Source organism: Phascolarctos cinereus, unplaced genomic scaffold (assembly GCF_003287225.1).
Source record: "Phascolarctos cinereus isolate Bilbo 61053 unplaced genomic scaffold, phaCin_HiC Scaffold_4;HRSCAF=312, whole genome shotgun sequence".
Lineage (NCBI taxonomy): Eukaryota > Metazoa > Chordata > Mammalia > Diprotodontia > Phascolarctidae > Phascolarctos > Phascolarctos cinereus.
Window position 1 is genome coordinate 455,364,066 of NW_027555847.1, and position 16,411 is coordinate 455,380,476.

Consider the following 16,411-nt stretch of genomic DNA (forward strand, 5'->3'; position numbering starts at 1 on the left):
AAATGGGGATAACAACATGGCACTATTTCCCACAGAGGTTGTTGGTCTTCCTTTGAAAGTGCCATCCATTGGGGCAGCTAGGTGGCACAGTGGATAGAGCACTGGCCCTAGAGTCAGGAGGACATGAGTTCAAATCTGGCCTCAAACACATAATACTTCCTAGCTCTGTGGCTCTGGGCAAGTCACTTAACCCCAATTTCCTCACTAAAAAAAAAAAAGTCGCATCCATGAGATCCAGCAATGAATGACTTATACTTTAGTTCATTTCTGAATTATTCAAAATTCAATTCTTTAAAATATCAAGACAAGCACAAAAAATCCTAATAAAAACTACTTTTACAGTAATAAGTTCTTATGATCACGCTAAGAGAGGCAGCATGGACCAATGAGGGGCAGTTAGACGGCACAATATTTAGAGTGCTATCTCTCTAGAATCAGGGAGATTCATCTTACTGAGTTCAAATCTGGCTTCAGACAGTTACTAGCTCTTTGATCCTGGTTTAAGTCACTTGACTCTGTTTGCCTCTGTTTGTTCAACTGTAAAATGAGTTGAAGAAGAGAATGATGAACCACTACAGTATCTTTGCCAAGAACATCCCAAAAGGGGTCAGGAAAAGTTGGACATGACTAAAAAATGACTAAGAAATGCAAATGGATCCATGGATACAGAAATGTCCCCAAACTCAGCAAGATCTGCTTTCAAGTCCAACTTCTGGGTGTTACCCAGTTACTGACCATACTGTGTTATGCTCTGAGGGCTCTAAGTAACTCCATAAAATAAGTTACCAAAGGGTTATTGACTTTCATTAGTAAAAAGAGTCTAACCAGCAAGGGTGTCCCTATTCCATAATCATGGTATTATTTCCCAAACTCAAGAAGACTGAATAGATCTGTTATAGGAGATTTATGGAAAGATATGAACAAAAATAGCATAAAACTACCTACATAATGAGAAAAACTCATAATAATGTATCAGATTATGAGCACAAAAAAAGTATAGTAATACTATCAAACACTGTATAAGACCTTCTCTGATGTATGAATAATCCTCAAAATTACACATATGTGCATACATGTTTTTTATATGTGTGTATATGTATAGATACATATGTACATACATGTACTTATGTGAGTACATAGAATATAAGCATATTGCGCAGAATATAAGATCTTTTAGGGTTAGGACCTTTATTTTTTTGTCTTTGTAAGCCCAATACTTAGCATAGTCCCTGGAACATTGTAGGAACTAAATAAATGCTTACTGGTTGATTAATTTATAGCACTTTACAAAGCTCATTTTTTTGTTTAAAATTTAGTTTTATTTTGAACTTGATAAGAACAAAGATGAAATGTTAATATGGAAAAATAGATGCTGCATAAGAAACTGAATTTCTATTATAAGCAGTTTGCTTTTAAGTGAATATTTACTCTAAGTATCCTACTCTGTGTTTTCTTCTGAACTTCTTTGTGTTCTTTTAAATCTATTTTGTTTTAATTGATATTTCCTTTTCTTTTTTTTTTTGTTTTCATTTTTATAATGACTTCACTTACACAATTCCTCCATCACAAAATAAAAGAAGTCCTTCCTACGGGCAGCTAGGTGGCACAGTAGATAGAGCATTGGCTCTGGAGTCAGGAGGACCTGAGTTCAAATTCAGTTCCAGACCAGATACTTGACACCTACTAGCTGTGTGACTCTGGGCAAGTCACTTAACCCCAATTGCCTCACAAAAAAGTCCTTCCTTATAACAAATATAGGTAGTCAATCAAAAGAAAGATACATATTGGCCACGTCTGAAAATATTATCACATCTCTGCCAATATTTGAGGACTAGGCCATGTCATCAATCTCCTGAAGTCACTGTACAGAAGAGTTTTTTTTTCTTCATTTTACTGTTGTAGTCATTGTATATGTTCTCTTGGTTCTGGTCACTTTGCTCTGCATTTGTCCATACAGCTCTTCTCAACTCTCTTTGAATTTGTTTTCATTGTTAATTATAGCACAGTAGCACTCTATTATATTTATTTCCATAATTTGTTAAGAAATTTCCCAATTGTTGGGTACTTACTTTATTTCTAGTACTTTGCTACTACAAAAAAAGTATTAGCATTTTAATAAATATGAATTATTCCCTTCTATCTTTAATGTTTTTAGGGAATACACTTTGTAGCAATATCCCTATGTCAGATGGTATGCATTGTTTAGTAACTTTATTTTGATTCATTCCACATTATTTTCTAGATTACTTGAATTGGGTAAAAACTTAGTGTTTCTCATAAATGAGCAGCATCTCAACAGGAGCCTATACATGGACATTGAGGAAGGAAGTTGAGAGAGCAGGTATCTATCTTAACCATGGAATACAAAGACGTACATACAAGAGTTTGGTGTAGAAAAACATGGGCCAGGAAATTAGGTAGGTACAATGGAGGAATGAGAAGTCATGGTTTCAAGAAAATAGAGTTGGAAAGGGCATAGTCACTGGGTAGGTACAATGGAGGAATGAGAAGTCATGGTTTCAAGAAAATAGAGTTGGAAAGGGCATAGTCACAAAGCAAAACAAACCAGCTATTTGAGGAGAAATCATAAATGGCAGATTTAAAAGAAGGAATGGAAGTAAAAGAACCAGTGATCATAGTCTGGCCCTTTCAGAGAAGCAGAAGTTGGGAAAGGTGACCAGAATCAAACCACTTCAAATATAGATTATTAATGTTGACACTACTTTCTTTCCTCGCCTCCTTTTCTTTGTAAAAGACAAAGAAAAAATTAAAAGAGAATATAATGAAAAGAAAAAAAAACTAAATAATCATTAGCAATTACCATAAATGTGAATGAAAATTTACCCATAAGAAATGGAGGCTAATACCCAAATAGCTTATAAAGCAAAATTAAATAATATGTAGTTTATTTTTACAAAAACACTTGAAACATAAACATTCACATATGTTTAAATGAAAAATTGAAATATACTTCAGGTGAATATGTCTTAGGCAATCAGATTCTTAGACAAAGCAATTCTAAAAGTGGATATAGTTAAAAAGATAAAAAAAGAAGCTACGTTAGGATTAAAGTCACCATAAAACTTCAATATGCACTAAATGGAATTAAATATAAACTACAAGGAGAAACAGAGAAAGAAAAATTGATAAGGAATATAATATTCCCCTTTCAAAACTAGATAAATCTTACCAAATAACAAAAAAGAAAGAAATTTAGGTCCTAATGAGAGTTTTAGAAATATTAAATATGATAGCTCACTGGACACTACTGAGAGATAACTGGAAGCCAATGGAATATTTCTCATCTTTGTCCGGCATGTTTCAAATTATTTATTTTGTATTAGAGCATAAAAATATCTTAGACAATTATAGCAAAACAGATACATTAAACACATCTTTTTTTTACCATGATCTAAAGGCAATTATAATCATAAAAGGCATTGAAAGAAAGACTTCAAACTTAAAGATTAAATTACATAATGTTAAGAAAATGTATGATTCAAAAAACAAAACATAGAAACAATTGAAATTTTTATTAAGTAAAATGACATCAATGAAATAACATGCAAAAATAATGGTGATGTAGTCAAAGGAGTCTTTAGGGTAAAAAGCTTTTTTTTTTATTTAACATTTGCATCAATAAAAGAAAGATAAATGAATTGAATGTTCATTTCAAAAATTCTAGAAAGGCAATAATTAAGAATATTCAATTGAAATCAAAAGAAGAATTTCTAAAAATCAAAGAATGAATAAACAAAATTGAAAATGATGATAAATAAAATTAAGACTTTTTATGGAAAGCAAAAACAAATTAAATAGACAAACCATTATCAGTCCAAAAAGAGAGGAAACACAAATTACCAAAGTAAAATGACTCCCAAGAGATAAAGAAGAAATGTAATAAAGTATTTCCAATATTTGCCTATTTTTACTACTTATTAAATTAATAATGATAATAGTAACATTTATATAGTGCTTACTATGTGCTAGACACTGTGATAAATGCTTTATAATTACCTCATTTGATCCTCAAAATAGCCCTGGCAGATAGATGCTTTTATTATCACTGTTTTGTAAATGAGAAAACTGAGGCAAATAGAAGTTAAATGACTTGCCGAGGTCACAAATCTAGTAAGTGTTTGAGGACAGATTTTTAACTCAGATCTTCCTGACTCTGGGTCCAGTACTCTATCTATTATGCCACATAGCTGTCCCTACACAAATAATAAATTAAATTAAATTAAATTAAATTAATATTTATTTGTTGTTATTGGTGTTGTTGTTCAGTTGTTTCAGTTGTATCTGACTATGACCCCATTTGGGGGTTTTCTTGCCAAAGATATTAGAGTGGTTTGCCATTTCCTTTTTCAGCTCATTTTACAAATGAGGAAACTGAAGTAACAATTACATGACTTGCCCAGTGTTACACAGTTGTTCAATGTCAGAGGAAAGATTTAAACTTAGGTCTTCCTGACTCCAGGCCTGGCACTCTATCCACTATGCCACTTAGCTTCCTGATATATATTTGCAAATATATAATAGATTAGTAGAAGAAGCAATCTATCATTTAAATAAGCCAGTCTCATAAAATAAATTGAACAAGCCACAAATGAACTCCCAAAGCAGGAGGTGGGGGTGGGGGGGAGACCCAGATACAAGTGAATTCAGAAGTGCATTCTGGCAAACTTTCAAAGAATACATATCTCCAAAATAACAAATTCATTCCAAAAGTAGAAAAATGTGGCATCTTAACAAATACTTTCTGTGAAATAAATATGACTCTGTTGCCCAAACCAAGGAGAGATGCACTCAGGATTTAAATTTCTATAGCACTATTATTCTTTGAAGCATATAATACAAGAATCCCTGTAAAGAAAATTAGTTTCAAGAAGTTAAAGCAATTTATCTGTGGTCAAATTGTTTTTAATATTTTATCTTGTGTTCTTTTTATTACAACATTCTGCCTTTCAGATATGAAAAGGGTTAAATATAACTTTATCTTCAATATAAGTGTATTGTCTATAAGTATAGCTCAGCAAAGAAATTTCAGATTTTCTCTGATAAGACCACTATTTCAAAGAATGAATTTCTGTACCTCAGAGACATAACTATGAATTTTTGCTTTGGGGTCAACTAGGCAAAACAAAACAAACAAAAAAATTGAGACAAATATAAAGGTATATGGGATGAGGAGTACACGCTACCTAAAGCAGGGCATAGCGATATTAGGAAACTAGCTCCTTTTGACTAATATCTAAAAGTACATGTGGGCTGTACTGAATAGGTTGTTCCCCTGACTCAAAGAAAGTTAGGGGATAACTTTATGCTTTAACTAAATATTATTCCTGTGGAGAATTTCCACCCTTTAACAGAATTAAAGGGTCAAAACCTCCATTACTTTGTTTGCTTCACTATGACTTTTTCTGAGGAAATGCTAATCCAAATTAATGACATTAATCCTATTTAGTGAAAATTCTTTCTCCTTAAACACTGTTTAATACTAAAGATCTCAGGCTATCACTATCTACATTCCTACTCAAACAGTAGCTCTATGTAACATAACACTGACCAAAGGACTGATCTTAAGAAAGTTTTTTTTGAAATTGCTTCAGATGATATAGGATTGAACCATTTGTCTTCAAATGCATTGGATGAAGTGAGTCAACACATGCTTAACCTGAAACTAAACTGGGAGAAGTTTCCCAAAAGCTAGAAAGAAGTTCTTATTTGAAATAATCTCAGCATTTTAATCTAAATGCTTAGATATAGGTAATAGTTTACTTTTTTAAATTGCACAATATCCTAAATATTCACGCCAAAATATCACATATTCTACTTGATTTTACTCTTTTATTACTTGCATTTTGAGTTCATGCAAATAGTTGAGCATTATTTTTAGTTTAGTGTCTAAGAGATTTTAATTTACTCATATCAGGTAAAATATGAGAGTGTCAAAATTTGTTTTGGGATTAAATCTGATATGCAAAATTACTGTATGTATACTTAAAATAGAACAATTTAAATAATAATTAAAGGTAATTTTATAGAATTGTAAACACTGTGGGATGTGTAAATAGATCTATTATAAAGTGATCACTCATAGATTTAGATCTGAAAGAGCCTTCAGAGACTATTAAATAAATTTTCCCTCCCCAATGATTTTACAGATGAGAAAATTGAAGCCCAAGATGGTTAACTGTAGAGTTGTACTAGAGCCAGCTCATGTTGACTCTCAAGAGTCAACTGTTAAATTTTCAGCATGAGTATTGACAACTAAGATATAAGCAAATGCTACAAATTAGTACATGATTTGTTTTGTTTATAGTCTAGGCTTAAGAATTCAGATTAGATGTAGAGATGTGTCCTTTGTACATTTTTTTTCGAACAGCCAGTTGTTAGACATTTCCCAGCCCAGCCCTACTTAAATAACTTACCCAAAGTCACATGGGTAGAAAGTGTGAGAGGTATAATTTGATCATAGGTCTTCTGATTCCACTTCCAGCCCTATTTCTAGAACACAGACTTCCAAGCAATGTCATCTCATCATATAACTTCTCTCATCTGTGGACCCTCCATAACCTGGCGCATCCAACTATCTCTAAAATCTTCTCTACCAGAAACATTCCTTTGTAAGTTACACTGGTCTCTATTCTCCTCCATGCTTTTTTCCTGACTCACGCCTTTAACACCTTTCCCCAACCTTCTTTTCAGCTCCCTTCTACGGGTTATTTTTTCCCATTAAATTGTAAGCTCCTTGAGGGTAGAAAAGGTCTTTCTTTTTGCTCATATCTGTGTTCTCAGTGCAATGCAACACCTGGCACACAGTAAGCATTTAATAAATACCTGTTTCCTTTCTTCCTTCCTTCCTGAATCCAGAGTTAGTGATGTTTCCATTGTATCACACTTCCTTAAAGAAGAAATGGGGTGGAGTGGGTACACAGCTGTCCAAAGTCATGAAAACCTGACATCAAGTCTTGTCTCTGTGATGGACATTGTGTGACTCAGAGCAAGTGCCTGTCACATAAGTAGACACTTCATGAATGCTTGTTGACTTGACTCAGCTTGACAATTGGTGTTTCAAGCAGCTGTCTAAGACTATAAGTTGCTGAGAGTGTGCCAATCGGAATTGTAACAGAGTTTCCTTATGTGAGAATTTACTTTACCGCAATTGAATGGTTTTCTGTTGTGTTTTCTTCTTCAATATTTATAAACCTGTAGCCATTCTCTGAGAACAGAAGGAAAAATATGATCACATAATAGAAATATAAGTAATAATAGGATCATATATTTAGAGATAGACAAAACTTCAGAGATTCTCTGTTTACAAGACTATAAGATTTTAGATTTAGAACTGGAATGAAAATTTGTGATCATCTAGTTCAGATTCTTATTTTTTCAGATTAGAAGAATGAGGCACAGAGAGGTTAAGTGATACCCAAAATTATTCTGATATTAAGTAGAAGAGTCAGAATGAGAACCTCTTTCCAAATTCTGTGTTCCTTTAAATATCTGAAATCATCTTATGTCTTGTAGGGCTTTTAATTATTATCTGTCATCCAAAGCCCCAAACTCTGGCATTATATAGACTACATATGATCTTGGATTGGCCTCTGCAAAATCACATGGTTTTGACTCATTTTCTACTATGCAAAGTTTTCTCTTAGAACCGTACAATATAGTGTACGCCATTTTCTCTGTCTCCAGTGATTAAGATAAAAACGTCCATATTGTCCTGCAAATTCACAAGGCAAAAATGAATATCTGATAGAGAACAACTTTTAATTCCCCCAAAAGAAAAAGCAATATAGCACAGAGGAGTTGTAGTAAATGATAAACAATCTGTATAATTTTCTTCTCTTTCCTAATATTTCCCAAATTCTACCCCCAAAGACATATACAGGCCTCCAGTATTAAAATATTATGGTTGATAGTCAAAACACCTCCCATTTCCCCTCTTAATGAAATTAAATTGGGATTGTTAGAAAGGCATCCATCTTCTAATCAAACTTGTATTAACCATTTGTAGTATCATATGTATTCTATTATTGAAAAGGACAAAATTTAGACTTTCTTGTCCATTTTGTGGCTCCTTCCCTTACTGTTTTTTTCAACTTTAAAAATATGTACACAATACTCTTCTCTCCAAGATCGTAGCACTATACAGTCATTTCTTCTCTATTGGGTTCAGAAACTCACTAGCTATTTGACATTGTCTAGCAAAGCACTCCCTTTTCTTCGAGGTAACTTGGTCATGCAGCTCCATCCTCTCACCAAGATCTCATAGTAAATATGGTTTAGATCATATGCAATTTCAATACACTTCTGCCCCTGTCTCTCCAAGCCCATCACTCATACCTCCAAGAAGAAAGCAATGCATATAAACATCCGTGTTCTCCCCTACCTCTACCCATCAGATTTAGCTCATTCACAAATACAGTGTAATTATTTGTACCTCTAGGACTAAATGTTTTCTTTTACAGGACCAAAACAAAGTTGTGGCTGTGATATAAAATAGTTTTAGCAAGTCATATCATTCTTGAATACTGAGACCTATTCACTTCTGAGCAGAGTAAATGTGTTTCACCATTATCTGGGTTCAGGAGATGTTCCACAGAAACTCAAAATTAACATGCACGTTAACGGTTTCTATGGGGAGTAGCACTCAAAGTAACCAAAAGACTTATCTCCTTTAAGGTACATTACTGATGGATGTGTGTATATCTCATCAAGTTGAGCAGGTTCTCCTGATCTGCTCCTTAATGTAAAAATAAGATATCTACGGAGAATGATTCAGGTATCCAAATAACAAAAAAAAAAAATCAGGCTTGCCTGATAGATAATTTGGAGTATGGAATTAATGGAATGCGCCATAGCTTACAGGAAGTGATGAAAGTTAGAGTGCCATGATACTCACAGAGGCTAAGGGGCAATAAGTACATGAAGAGTCCGTTAGCTGAAAGGGGCTTTGTTGAGCAGATGATGCATTCTTCAGTATTCTTTTAGATGTGAATCTCCAATTTTGAGCCTGCATCCATCTCTGACAGTGCCTTCATCTACTTCTCCTTAGGGATGTTCAATTAATTTTCAGCCCATATGGATTATGCTATCAAGAAATCTCTCCCAAGATGTGGAAAAATTGGAACACTAATATATTGTTGGTGGAGTTGTGAAATGATCCAACCATTTTGGAGAACAGTTTGGAACTATGCCCAAAGGGCTACAAAAATGTGCATACCCTTTGATCCAGCAATAGCACTTCTAGGGGTATATCCCAAAGAGATCATAGAAATGGGAATAGGACCCACATGTACAAAAATATTCATAGCAGCTCTTTCTGTAGTGGCAAAGAATTGGAAATTGAGGGGATGTCCATCAATTGGGGAATGACTGAACAAGTTGTGGTATATGAATGTAATGGAATACTATTGTGCTAGAAGAAATGATGAGCAGGCTGACCTCAGAAAAACCTGGAAAGATATGGTCTGGTGCTGAGTGAAGTGAGCAGAACGAAGAGGACTTTGTACACAATAACAGTCAGGTTATGCAATGACTAATATTGTTAAACTGAACCCTTCTCAGCATTATGAAGATCTAAGACATCTCTAGAGGCCTCGGGATGGAAAATGCTGTCCACATCCAAAGAAAGAACTATGGAAGTCGAATCGCTATCACTTATTTTTACCTTCTGTTGAGTTTTGTTTCATCTTTCTGATGGTTACTCCTTTTGGTTTTAATTTCTACTTACAATTTCACTAATGTGAAAATATGCTTAATGGGTATGTAAATGTAAAGCCTATATCAGATTGTGTGCCATCTTGGGGAGGGTGGGGGGGAGGAAAGGGGAGAAAAATTTTCAACTCAAAAGCATATGGAAGTGATTGTTGATAAATCAAAATAAATTAATAAAATTTTAAAAAAAGAAAAGAAAAAAGAAATCTCTCCCCATGAACTTCATCTGAGTTGTGATTTATCCAGTATGCTTCCCTCTTCAAGAGGCTGGTGGTAGCACAGTGATAGAGCTCTGGGTCTGGAGTCAGGAAAATGAGTTCAAATCTAGTCCCATAGACTTACCAGCTGTGGGACCCTAAGCAAATCACTTAACCTCTACTTTCCTCAGTTTGTTCAACTGTAAAATGGGGGTGAAAGCACCTTCCTTAAAGACTTTTATGAATATTGAATGAGATAATATTTAGTTTTAAAATTGCTTAACACAATACCTAGAACATTATAGACACCATAGAAATGCTTCTCTCCCTCCTCCTTATCATAAGATAGCTCAAAGGATAAATTTTCCTAACAATTTGAGCTTCTCAGTCAAATGCCCTGCCTTGAGAAATACTAGTTTCTTTTTCATTCTAGAAGCCAAGGAAAACTGAATTCCACTGGATGTGAATGTTTCAGAAGAGGATCTTGTTCAGATTGTGATAAAACTGGATGACCTCTGAGATTTCTTTCAACTTTGAGATTCAATCAATCTATGAAATATTTGAAAGGTTCTTAGAGCCTTATCTTTCATTTGAAAATGATATAAGATGAAAAAGTACAAATAAATTATTGGACCACCGTATAGGGAACGCATACTGTTCCCATGTCTGGATCATTTATAGCCAGGAAAATTGATGGCCTTACCATTGCTTTGTGTCATGTAACCACACAAGAGCCTAGAACCATTTTGTGTCCTTTTCAAGTTCAATATTCTTATTAAATGGAAATTTTCTTTTTTTATCTCAAGCAGGGTTTAAAAATACTGAAAAAAACCCTTTCTTTAACAACAAATTCCTTAAAACTAAGGAACATCATTAGCAATGAGATTGTTTCTCAGAGTGCTCTATCTCCAAAAATCTTTTGGCCTCATTTAATGCCCATTTATTCTGACTACTGAAATTCATAAATAAATGCTTGGATCTTCACTTAGTGCCATAGAAGCAACTGCTTAAGTTTTTTTTTCAATTTAAAACTCATAATATCTCTTTCTAAACATGAATTTCTATAAAATACTATCACAACGTACTTTTCAACTATGTATTTTGTAAGAACAACTTTTCTCATGAGCAGTTAGTAATACTGTAATTATTTTAAAGTGATTTATTGGATTTTTATCTGTTCATATGACCAGCACACATATGCATCATTATCAACTATGGGAAGAAATTTAAAAATATTTTCTATATTCAAATATATCTTCTTCAGTTACAACCTGACTAGGGATCATTCTAAAGCTGTAGAAAACACCAGGATTCCACTTAAGTTATCAGAAATTAATGCTTAAGCAGAGAGGCAAAGAATGAAAGGGGATCAGAAGAAAGGAATCATGCTAATTTCCTTTTAAAATGGAGGATGCTGAGAAAGGGACAAGACATGGATATTTAAGAGCTGAGTGGAAAAAATGAGCTCTACATAAGTCATTTTCTTCAAATTGAATGGAAACTAATGATTCAAAGAATATCACTCTGCTGAGAATACAATGGAATCACTCTTCTACATGAACATTAAAAGACACCCATTTCTACAGAAGTTGTTAGATGATCTACCATTTTTTTCCATTTAAAATGCTCAGCACTCATGCCAAGAAGAGAATTACACAATGAATTCAGAACAAAGGACATGAGAAATGGAGACAAAAACAAAGCTGTTAATTTAGTCTAATTCTATGTAGGGATATGAAATAAAATATTTTGACTTATTTGTGTACGTATGTACACAAAAACATATGCACATACACCATATATTAAATATATATAATATATTATATGACATTATAGGTGCGTATTTATGTAATTATCTACATGGGGGGGGATTCCCTAGATTCATGGGTAGACTATTATATAGCATCTATCATAAGGTCTGTTTTTCTCCCACAGTTTAAGAGAATCATGCAACCCAGATCAAACCAGACCATCTACTAACTCATCTTATAGCATCTTTTAACACATCGTTTAAGACTATCACATCTACACAAGAATGATGGTAAAGGTTCAGGAAATAAAGGCAAAATTAGAATTTAAGGAAAATTTTTAGTTAGATGATACTATTTTTCATAGTAAATGCAGCAACTAAAATAAGCATTAAGGGAATGTTAAGTGGGGAGAAAATAGGATTCAGATAAATTGGGAAAAGAAAACAAAGGGAAAAAAAGAAAATTGAAAAACTTCTGAAGAGTGATGAGAGTCCTCAAAATGTTATATATTCCAAATATTGAACTTCTAGCTGATGAGTCAAATTTCCAAATCACCATTTATTGAATGTTGAAAATAATAATAACAAAGAATTTGATAAAGTTGTGAAAAGCTGCCAATTTTTACTTCATAATTTTCTGGGTGCAAAAACTGATGCAGTCATGAGTATTGACTTCACAAATTTTATCCTCAGCATAAATTTACCTTTTATGCCATTGTAGCAACTTATTTTATCAGAAACCCAAATTATGAAATTCTGCAACTAGCTGCTTGCCATTTGGAAAGAATCTCTTTTAAGGGGTAATGACAGTTTCATGATAGTACAATTAGATTGAATTTTGCTTTAAACTTTTAAAAGTAAACAAGGCTGCTGTTCTCCAAATGGAGAAATGTTTTTCTGCCAGTTTTAATCTTTATCAATATTTTTTTTTGCCAGTGCAGTAGATTAACTTAATAAAAGAAGCAAGTTATAAACAGAGTAAGAAGGGTTTGAAATAGTCACAAAAAAAGAAAAAAATGCATGAACAGTAGATTCATCTTAAAAAAAGTTAAAGAATATAAGACTGGAAGTGGCCTTGAGGATGACTGCATCTTTCTATACAGAGATAGGATTATAAATGCCCTATAATATTTGTTACTCCATATGTTGAACTTAACATTTTAATCCTAAAAATGCAGTGGAAATTCATATACCAAATACAATAAAGAAGTAAAAGTAGATACTTCCACATCATTATTTTACCATTTGTTCTTTTGTATCAGAATTTTGCTCAGTCATGCAAACCTCAGAGTGGAGGGAAATATGACTGATGAAGGAATCTGGTTATGACATAGGCTTGAGGAACAGTGTCTTGTCATAGACCAATGTGCAGCCATGGTTCTGAACTGTACATTTCTTTCCCATTCATGTCAGTTATCAGAATCCAGATATTCTAGTTCCTTGGAAAAGCACCATGTTTAGTAACAGAGATGAAACCTGGGTTAGGTAGGCTGTCAAAACATCTTTATTACCCCCATGCTTTAGTTCCTCGTATGGTCTCATGAGAAACAGAGACATCTTCTGTACCTTTCAGTGACAAAGAGAATATAATTCTGTCTGATTGCCTCAATCGTATATCTATAAAGACCTTGTTGAACAGGTTGACATCAAGTGTCACCGGAGCCATAGTTCTCTCTTCAGGTTTGCTGATGCCTTTTGAAATAACTACTTCAAAAATGTTTTATTGAAATGATACTTCCATTTGTTTCCCTTTTGTAAGTTTGCAGTGGATTGCATCTGGCACTCTTCTATTAGAAAATCCAACATATTTTTTATGTCTTAACTTGCATAAAGCAGAGTTACCATTACTTAGTACAAGAGTATGCAATACTTACTCACCTGCCATTTAGCACAATCTTCTTATCAAGGAACTTATCAACTTTTGTCTTTCTCCACAGATATCCAAGAGTTATTTTCACCTTGAATATAACTACTTATAATCACCTGAAGCACATCTCAGGAGCTTTACATTATTATCTCAGTGACATTGACGGATTCAAACCTTTCCCTTTTAACTTACACTTCTTGATGCCAATGTATTACTTGGTCAATTATCTTTTTGATATATTTTGGCACCAAATCACGATATTAAAATCATATCCCTAAAAATGACTATGTTCTGGATAGAGCTCTTAATTCATCATTTCATTAAGTCTATATGTTAAAGGTAGAGTGGGAAAAAAACCAATAGAAAAGAAAAGGAGATGTAAAAAAAGTTTGGAAAGCAATTATGCTGCTTGAAGGACTATACTACATACCAAAAATATTGGTTCAGCAATATTATTCTATAATGACTAGAGTAAGGGGAGTCTTCTCCAATACATTGAATTGAGCACATGTGCAGGAATAAAATATGAATGCTGTCCTTTATAGTGGGTAAGCACTAACTTATGTGCAACCAGGACCATCTAAGAAAGAGTGAGGCAAGATGTGTGAGAAGTTTCAGATCTACTTCAAATAACTGCAAAATCTTGACTGCTTCTATATCTGTAGTCTAACTGATGAGATTAGGTTCATTAACTTCTTCAATATCATTCAGGACAAAGGTGAAATGCTGTTGAAATTTTTGAGATGTATGTGTAGGATTGTCTATCATGGTTAGTAGGAAAAAGAGTGAAAGAGCAGATGTGCACAGATTGACCAAAGTGGTAAAAACACATTGAGGTTGATGTAATTTAGGAGTAATCCAAAATAATTTTTATCAAGAAAAAGCCTTAGACTTATGAGAAATTGATAGAATAAGTGAAAACATTTGAGAATTTGGGTTAGAGCATCCTAGACAGAAAATCTTACAAAAATTCACCTCCAATAATTTTAGGGAAATAAATTCTCATATATTTGACATGAAAGCTAAATAAAGATGTTGCTTTACAGAAACAGATTTTAAAGAAAGAACTCACAAGAGGGAGATGGAATAAATAATTACTCTTGAAAAGAGAAAGAAAAAGGAGAATGGAGAAACAACAGTCTGGAAGAAAAAGTCATGATCAGCAAACAATAAGGGATTCACTACTACGCTAGAAAGTACATTTTAAGATGTCGCCATAGTCCAATGATTCTGTCAAAAATACCTGAGGACAATTTTGTTGCAGCCTACTAAAAGACTGATAAATATAAATATAAATAATAAAAGACTAGGTGAACTTTGTGACAGACTCCCCATATCTGGGATACAAAACAGTATGTAATCTTCAGGTTTATAAAAGAAATAGTTGTGACCCACCAGACACTTCTGGGGATATCACTATCAATTAGAACCAATCACAATCTATTCAAAATTATTAGATGAAACTGAAAGCAGCAAAGTAGACCAAGTGGAAGCTAGGCAGCTTAATAGATAGAACATTGGCCATAGATTCAGGAAAGGCTGAGTTTGAATCCTGCCTTATGCATTTACAAGCTTTGTGACATTTTGCAAATCATTTAACTTTTATTGCCTCAGTTTCCCCAATCTGTAAATTGTGGAAAATTTTATCACCTACTTTCATAAGATGTTGTAAGGATCAAATGAGATAAAATTTGCACTTCACAAAATAAAAACAAACAAAAAAACACTTTGCAAAGTTTTTTGCTGTTGTTATTTGGTCATTTCAGGAGTGTCCAACACTTTATGACCCCATTTAGGGCTTTTCTTAGCAAAGATACTGGAGTGGTTTGCCAGTTCCTTTTCCAACTCATTTTACAGATGAAGAAACTGAGGCAAAAAGAGGTAAGTTACTTGCCTAGGGTCACATGTTATTAAGTGACTGAGACTAGATTTGAACTCAGGAAGATAAGCCAGGCCGTCTTCTTGACACCACACCTGGTATTCTGTCTAGTGCACCAAATAGCTACCCTTTGCAAATATAAAGTGCTATGTACATATAAGCTGTTGTTGTTATATTATTATCATTATTAATATTCTATGTATTATGTATGTATAAATACACATATGTATACATATATTTACACCGTTATACATGCATATACATATATTTGTAAATATATGTACATATATACATATATGTGTGTGTGTGTATATATATATATACATATTTGTATGTATATATATATACACACACACACATATATGTATATATATGTACATATATATACATATATGTGTGTGTGTGTGTATATATATATATATATATATATATATATATACATATTTGTATGTATATATATTCATTATGCTTACCTCCACATTTTTACTACCCATGCCGTCTATGGAAAAACCTACCAGAAGATAAAGTAACATTAGTGAATGTCACAAGAATGCCAGCCTTCAAACCTCAGGATACTTGACTTTGGTCATGTTTCACCGCCAGAAAAGAAGACTTGCCCAAAGTAGAAGCATGGGAAAAAGACAAAGATGTTCTTGTTGCATGAGCAGGATATGAGATGTGTGATGTGCCAAATGACAGATTGATCCAGTTTCCTGGTCACTGACTCCCAAACATGTATAAGTTTCTTTATAGCTCATGGAAGACCTAAGAAATCCCCTCTTTTAAAAATTGGCTCCTGTGTCTGACTTTAAAAAGTAGCTTATAGTGTGTGTGTGTGTGTGTGTGTATGTGTGTGTGTGTGTGTGTGTGTGTGTGTGTATACACACATACATATATAATATGTAAAATTAAATAGTACACTGTGGCAAGAATTCAAGGTGTGCTGGATGGTCTATTAGTCAATAGCCAGTGGTTCTTAGAATTAGACT

The 16,411-nt window shown here is 33.4% G+C and overlaps 1 pseudogene; it reads left to right on the top strand.

Annotated features, from left to right (window-relative positions):
* LOC110197254 (uncharacterized) overlaps positions 1-16,411 on the top strand; it is a 194,120-nt pseudogene that overhangs the window by 157,968 nt on the left and 19,741 nt on the right.